Genomic DNA, 8,331 nt, shown 5'->3' with positions numbered 1-8,331 from the left:
ATTCTTGCAACCTTTTTTGCAATATTTTCTTCAAAGAAGCCAAAATGTTGGTTCTAGGGAAAAGGTACTGAATATAAGTTTTAAGCAGAATGTTGTGGGGTTTTTTCTTCCTAATTAAAAACTTACTTCTTAGGGGGTTTAAACAAAAGTTTATGCAAGCATTTCCATATAGATTAAAAAACCCCAAACATTATTTTATGTGGACAGACTTCCAGTTAATGCAGTGGTTGCATAGAGGATACAAAAATAGCTGGTAACGTAAGTATATATAGGATGCTATTAAGAAATCAGGTGCTGATGAGACTGCCCAGGACTGATGCATTACTGCCCCTTGGCTATTCCATGACAGCTCTTCCAGGAGGTGTCTCTCACAGCCATGAGTCAGATCCCTGCCTCTGTGTCAGTCCTTCTGCAGGAAACTCCCTACAGGTATGTCCTTAAAGGCAAAGGAACCAGGGTCTTCCCATGCTTTAGCCCTTCCAACTGCAAAAACAGATCTCAGAGGCAGCTTGGAATGAGCACAGATGAAAGCAGCCTCAGAAGTCTGTGCACTGGCACAGGCAGGAACCCATCAGCATAGTACAGGTACAAAAGATGGCCGTGAGCCAGTTTTGTTCCTGTTGGTCCTTGAATTGATGTTGGCTCTGACACTCCTGTGATCTTGAACATTCAGGCCTAGAGGACAGACTCTTTACTGACTGAATTAAAATCCTGCCCTCAGTTACCTCAGGCAAGGTTAATGGCTATAATTTATTTAAAGGCCTGTAATGATTTGTTAAATGATGTTGAAAATGGTAGTTTCATGAAAACAAATTACAAAGTGCCCCAACAAACAAAAGGTTTGCACTGTACTTCCTTTTCAGTGAAACAGTCACAAGCCACACACTGGTCACCTGGTTTGGGCCAAGCACAATGCATTAACATGTAGGTACCATCCATATACATATAGGTGCCCTGTACCATACATTGAGGTGCCAAATGCCACTGCATGATGGTTTCCTTCATCTGCACTCCATGGACTTCACCTGAGTATCACCTATAGTAGAGCTCACATAGCAGAGCAGCAAGTGAACCAGCTGTGAACTACCTCTCTGTATTGTCTTCCTCTGGCAATGTGGTCTCAGTGAAGCAGCACCCTTCCTGGTGAGATCCAGCAAAGTATCTGTAGGCATTACCTCCCAAGAGGCAGGGCTGGCAAGACAGGGACTGATTAGTGCACAGGTGACCTCATCTGTTCTGTTTGTACTGACATTATTCATAAAACATTTCTATGTTACTTTGGTGTTTAGCATTTCTAAGAGACCCTGCATGGCTGGAACTCAAAAAAGCCTGAAACATTCAAACCATTTTCTCTTGTTCCCAGGGTCATATTGTCTCACTAGTCAATTGCAAATGTCCTGATATCCAGTGCTTGGAGTTTAGGTCCCTAGCCAAATATTATATCCAAGCCCAGAGCTAATTGTCTAAGTTGCTTTAATAGTTATCAAGAGGAAGAAATGTTTCAACAACAGATCACAACACCCCAAATGCTGGCAGGTGCAGAGCTGCCTAGTAGTAGCTGGTAGGGAACTGATGTCTCTGAGCACTTGACCTTCAGCAGGGAACTCCATGGAATCTGGAGTATGACACATTGTCCTGAGCATAGGAATCTTTTCAAGAGTAGAACAAGCCCACCGTTTTTCTCTTGAAACCCACAGAAGATTTTAAACTAACACTTCTAAAATGCTACTTTGCACTTAGATCACGACAAAATAAAAACAAACAAACAAACACAAAGACTGCACTTATTTAAGGGTCTGAATATTGCTTTTACCTTGATACGAGCCTTTTTTGAGATACCTTTGTGGTTTTTTGTTGGGAATGCCTCTCCCATTCCAGGTTTAGAGGTGCACATGACAGCAGAGTCCTGACCTTAGAAATCGACCTTTTAGTGCAAGATCTGATAATAGTTGTCACGCTGCCTCTTCCATCTGTATTCACACAGCATCAAGAGGAAAAGGGGGGAACAACAACAACAAAAAAAGCAGTAACAAATGTGCTTTCATTCCTCACTTTTAAGGATGAGATCTCCCTTTTATGGGGAGATCACTCAAATTATTTACTATCGCAGCCTGATATCTTTAATGGTACCTTCTTTTACCAATAGAACAAATTATTCTGTAAAAAAGCCAGTTCTTTGCTCATTGACACTGCCAGCTGCATGCAAGTACAAAATTATAAAGCACTCACTTAGATGAAGTGAATACTTCATTAAACAATTAAGCAATAAGGCAGAACAAAGGCTGTGGTTTCCAGGCCTTGTTCTGTAATTGTATCCTACAGCATAAGGAGAACCAATGCTCAAGCACAGGGCTGCAATTTAGGGCAGGATTATCCTCTAATAGCCTTGTCCCATGGGATTAGAGGATTGCCACGATGGGGAACTTTTTTATCCATCCATGGCAATGTAAAATACATTATTTGTCCTTAAAGGTCTAGAGGTGCAGATTTCCATCCATCTTTCCTCCTTTCATCATCTTGCTGTAACGCCTTGATTAGAAGCTTTTATCTCTGCTTTCCCTTTCTGAACCATGAAGGTGATCCACCAGCCCAGTTTCTATGAAGGTACAGTACACAGAAACCCATTCGATAAGTAAATATTGAGTCTCCCCAAACACACTGTGGACACTGTGACACCAAGGATGGAGAATGTGTAAGCCACCATGTTGAACAAGATTACATTTGTGCTGAAATTTTCTGTTCACCTCCTACAGCATGTGCATCTAGTGAACTTTCAGGTCAAACTGAGAGGCACCCACAAAGATAAGGCAGATAAAAGTTTAGATGTCTGTCAAGCAGAGACTGTTTGGATTGCAGATGAAATTTCAATGTCTAAAGTCCATCTACAATTCTGCTACAGGGGTCTAAACCCCCCTTCTCAATCAAATAGGATACACAAAGAATCCCTTCATGCTGCTCTTCTTCCCCATAAACCATCCAGTTCTGCTGAAACAGAAAACACAGCTCAAATGCAAAAATACAGCTCACTGTATGACAGAACACCCTGTCCTTGAAAGCTGGAATTACAACAGTCCTGACTCATGTCACAGGCCAGCAAAAGACTGTTAGAGGAATTAATTTTCAGCCTCAACAGGAATCAAACCAGAAATTAAAATAAACAAACAGATAAACCAAACTAGCCAAATCATAAGCACTCACAGCAATTTAAAAAGACAAGTCTATTTCTGAGTATACATATTTTATGGTCTTTTAGAATAATTTTTATTTTATATTTCTTTGATTATACTTGCACTCCACCCCTTTGGAAATAATCTGATTAATATTTAATTCAATTCTGTGACATATTTCTCCATTCCCCACAGGAATTAAGTTGCATCCATTTCAAACTTGCTGACAGTGGAAAATAACTAGCTGTCTGTATTTGTTGGGATGTAGGGGAGAAAAAAACTAACATTAAATGTTAGAAAATGTGTTTTAAATAGTAGAAGCCAAGGAACAGCTATTAGGTATACTCTTCTATTGCATGAATACTGTAGGAATCTGCCAAAATTGGGCCACTCTCAACCAGATATTGCAAAACCAGTAGAAGGCAATCCCCTCCCCCCTCTAAACAGACAAACTATGGGAAAAGGGAAGTATTTGCTCTAAGAGTATGATCTGCTAAAGCAAAAGATTAAGTACTAGATCAAATAAAGCACTGAAAAGCCAAAACTAGAATTTAAGTGCAACTGAGGAACTGAATTCCAAAACTCCACCCCAGCTCCCCTTTCTGTCTCCCAGCTGAACTGCAGTCTAACCCTGAAGACAGCACAACTCACCAGGTAACTTCTTCCTCTGTAAAGTTTTCCTCATACCTGCAAATCTTGTCTCACTAGTGAGAAGTACTAACATCAGAAGTAAAGAGAGGAGGGAAATTAGGTCCAACTTACTAGACAACTCACTAGTATGCCTATCAGATTAGGCTCTGGAGCCACCAGCAAGGAAGAAAGACACGGGTTGATGGAGAGAGAAGGCAATAGGAAGCCACAAAGTTGGAGAGCTCTGAATAAAGAAGGTAAGTCAAGAATGGGCTGGGAGTGCTGGTGAAGGAGGCAGAAGGAATGGTTTGGGGACAGTGAAATGGCCACAGCAATACAGGAATGGGATAAGGCACTAAAGAGAGAAGGGGGCAGGGTTGAATCTGGGGATCTGAAAGACAAAAGGAAGACTGTGAAGGCTGGCTGGGGAGAAGTTAATTACCACAGTTCTCGATGCCTCCAGCTCTGTTTCTGTAGAGCTGCAGAAAGGCGACAGCAGCTTCAGGGCTGCTTCTCAATTATGTTTGAATATAACCTGGCAATTAGATACTCTTTTGGCCTAATCACAAATAGGACTAAATGCTAAAGGCATTCCTAGAGAGTGCCCAATAGATGCTGACTGTCTCTGCTCTCCAAAGATCCTGTCTTGGCCAGTGATAGTATCTCAAGTGCTTGTCTAGGAAGCATCATTCGACAAGACTCAGTTGTCTCTGAACCATCAGACTGTTCAAACTCATCTCCCACTTTCCATACATGTACCCTAATCACCCAGGGCAGGAATGGAAGTTGCTCTTCGCAGTTCTGAGCACGGGATTTTAAACCTCCCATCTTTTCTTATGAGAAAGTTAATACTTTTTGTTCTTTTGGAGCTTGGGTCACATTCTTTGGAGTTTCATATTCCTTGCCCTGTGGCAGTGGAACTGGTTTCAGAGGTTGCTATCTGTCTCCCTCAACCTAAAGTTTGTTTTTGTCCCATGACACTCAAAACCAAATGTAAAAATATCTGGGCTAAAACAAAGGATACAAGCTCCTTCCAAAAATGTTCATCAAATCACAGAACAGCCCAGGCTGGGAGTGAACTCAAAAGATCACCTGGTCCAACCTTTAACTATTGTGGGGAAAGGAGTCTGGACAAGATTATCTAGCACCCTGTCCAGTCATATTTAAAAACCTCCAGCAATGGGGACTCTCCCATTCCCCTGGGGAGATTGTTCCAGTGAGTGATTGTTCTTAGTGTAAAAAAAGTCTTTCTTATATCAAAATGAAACCTGTCCCAGTGTGACTTGTACTTCCTGCCCCTTGTCTTCTCCATATGGCTCTTTGTGAAGACAGACAGAGCCTCTACTCTCTTTGTAGCAGCCCTTTAAGTACTGGAATAGCATGATGTGGTCTGCTTCTAAGCCTCTCTTCTTCAAGGAGAAAAGACCTAACTTCTTCAGTCTTTCCTCACAGGGCAGGTTCTCCAGCTCTTTGATGATCTTAGCCCCTCTTTGGACCTCCTCCACTCTGTCCATGTCTTCCTTGACTTGCAGAGAGCAGAACTGGACACAGTATTCTAGAGGTGCCCTGACAAGTGTTGAGTAGAGTGGGGTGATCATGTCTCTCTCTCTCTGATAGCAGCCCAGGATCCAATTTGCCTTTATTGCTGCAGCACTGCACTGATGACTCACATCCAGCTTGTGGTGCACCAAGACCCCCCAGGTCCCTCCCAGCAAGGCTGCTCCCCAGCTACACAAATCCTGGCCTGTACTGGGCTCTGGTTCTGTTGTCCCAGGTGCAGCACCTTGCCCTTGTCTTTGTTAAACTTCACACAGTTCTTGCTAGCTCACTCTTCCAGCCTGTCCAGGTGTCTCTGACTGACAGCACCACAAAAGCCATTGAACTGGCACAAGAGAGGCAGCGGTGACATCTGGCATGAGATGTCAGCCTGCTGCTGACTCACAGAAAAATCCTAAAGTTTTGATTACTGTAAGTTTATCTCACTGCTTGGAAATTAATTCTGCACTGCAAAGCAAGGCGTGTTGTGACACCAAAGCCTGCCATTGGCTCTAGCTGCAAGTGCCCTGCCAAAAAAAGGACATGGTCAATCATGAGGAAAAGTTGTATAAATGAGTCATGAAGCATATCTCGTGTGGGGTTACTGATTGTAAACAAGAACAACAGTGGCTGTGTGCTACCTGGTGTTTGTACAATACTTTGTACAATAAGCCATGGTCTTGTCTTGAGGTTTCCAGCGGCTACTCTTATACAAATAAAAAATCATAATACCTTGTTTATCACAACAGTAAGTCAACTATAACAACCAAAAATGTAACTCAACCTTTACTTTAGCTAAATACTGTTTCTTTTGTGGCTATCTCATATCTTAGTGCACATTTATTCCCTATTTTGTCTATCTGCTGCCTTACATTCGAAATGTAAATTATTTTTACACTGCCTCACACAAGGGGGCTCTGAATTTTAACTGTGGGGCTTGCTAAAGTTACTGAAACTCAAATAAATAACAGATAGTTTCCCATCCTTCTACATTTTCTGACTTCGCAATTCTACCATTTGTTCATCAAATCCAGGCAACATGCAGAGAAAAAACAACAACAAAACAGACCCAAAATTAAAACTATTTTTGAAGATAGACTAAAACAGGTGAAAGATCCTCTTTGACCATGGTTGCTTAGTCCAATGTGTTTAGTCTCAGCTATTTGCAGCAATAAATAAAACACATTATGTGTGAAGAAACTTGAATTTTGGCCCTTATACAGGAAAAAAGAGTCAGATTGCCAAGAAGAGTTTTGCAAACATGGGCTGGTTCTAGTGAATTCCAGAGGGGCTGCAGAATGGGCTTCCCATACACAGGACTGTACTGACACTGACAGCTGTGATGTTGACATTGGAGCACAATAGAAGTTAGAAATGTGCATAAAATACTGTTTTGCTTTTTTAAGTAACAACCAGAAATGTCATTATCACATATTAATTAATGATTAATGTTAGAGGAAGGAGACACATGCCTGACATATTTTTAAACTGGTATAACGAGTTTTCACAGCGCAGAGGAGGGAAGTTCTCTATCATACATAGTAATGGGCTGTGTACTTGGAACTGTGCACCATAAATTTCCCCACCTTCAGGACAGAATGTGTCAATACACAGCTGCTTCCCTGGAATAAAGTCTGTGTTGGGATTAGCAGTCGAGACTGTCGACCAATGAGGAAAGAAGAAAAACATGCAAATGATGATCAAATGGACAAAAAACTCTTTCAGACACACCTGGGGAAGAAAAATGTCAGCAGAGCACGTTTTAAATGTAAGACTAGACCTGGTATTACATGGTGCTGAGGGTAAATAAAGAAAATAACACCATGGAGCTGACAAAGCCCTGGAACCATAAGATCTTCCTCAAGGTGATGTCCTATGCAGCAAGGAGAGCTTTAGCTCAGGCAGGGTGAGTTAGCATATACTTACACCTAATGCTGTAAGAAGAAATGGACGTTATCCAACACCCCACAGTGATGAAACTCAAAGCGCTCTGCATCTGTGAATTGATGTTCCCAGACTGAAAACCTGTAATGTACATGCTTGCCATAAGTATATTCTTGAATTGAATTAAGTATGTTTCCCAAAGGAAGATGTTTTCTCCTTAACTAGGGTCTACATGCTATACGTAGGATACACCACTCCCACTTTGCTCCTTGATGAAATAAGGCACTTTCCTCTCCTGTACTGTTGTGTAACAGATGTTACATGGGACAGTCATACGAGCCTGTACCAAGCTGTTGGCAGAGCCAACAATAAAAAAGAGATGGGATTAATCTAGCTGAACACTAGCAAGCTGTAAACTAGGCTTCCAGTCAAGAGACACATAAGATTCATCAGGCTTCACCACTCTACAACAGGAGACATGTTTCCTCACAACATGATTTGTCCAACCTGTCTTAGGGCAGTGGAGATACCCCACCTCTCTTGACTGTAGAATGACCAAACAGCTTAGATTAGACACCAGCTTTAAAATAACCAAAAATTACCTAAGGTAAATGTCTTTTTGTGGTGACTACCATTTTCTCTCCTCCTGCTGCTCCGGAGGACGCTCAGGAGAAAGCTGCTGGTTGGGGCTGGACTTGCTAACCCCCGTGGCACAGCCCTCCCTCCCTAGTTCTGCTGGACCATTTACTTTGAGTAAGGTCGCATCTTTTTAAAACACTGTCATCTTTCATACTCAGAGGTACTTCCCGCACTAGAGTATTCCTGCCACCACAGCATGAGGGAGAAATAATGACTTCCGAGAGCAGCTTGAAATTTTTACAACGTAATGGAAGTCAAATCGATTAACTTGGTGGCTGCCGTGGCCTTGCACAATAAAGGAGGGAGGGGACATGATTAGTTGATAAACACCAGTGAGTATGATGAGATATTAGCAATAAATAAGAGTACAATTGGGCATTATTTGTTACTGAGCTGATACAGACGTGGGCAGCACAGGTTAACCAGCACACAAGTCCCTTTCTTCTCCTCACTCAAGAGGGAGGCTCAGGCAGGG

This window comes from Apus apus, chromosome 1 (genome assembly GCF_020740795.1).
Source record: "Apus apus isolate bApuApu2 chromosome 1, bApuApu2.pri.cur, whole genome shotgun sequence".
NCBI classification, from domain to species: Eukaryota; Metazoa; Chordata; class Aves; order Apodiformes; family Apodidae; genus Apus; species Apus apus.
The sequence above is the reverse complement of the archived record's forward strand: the minus strand, read 5'-3'. Positions refer to the sequence as shown.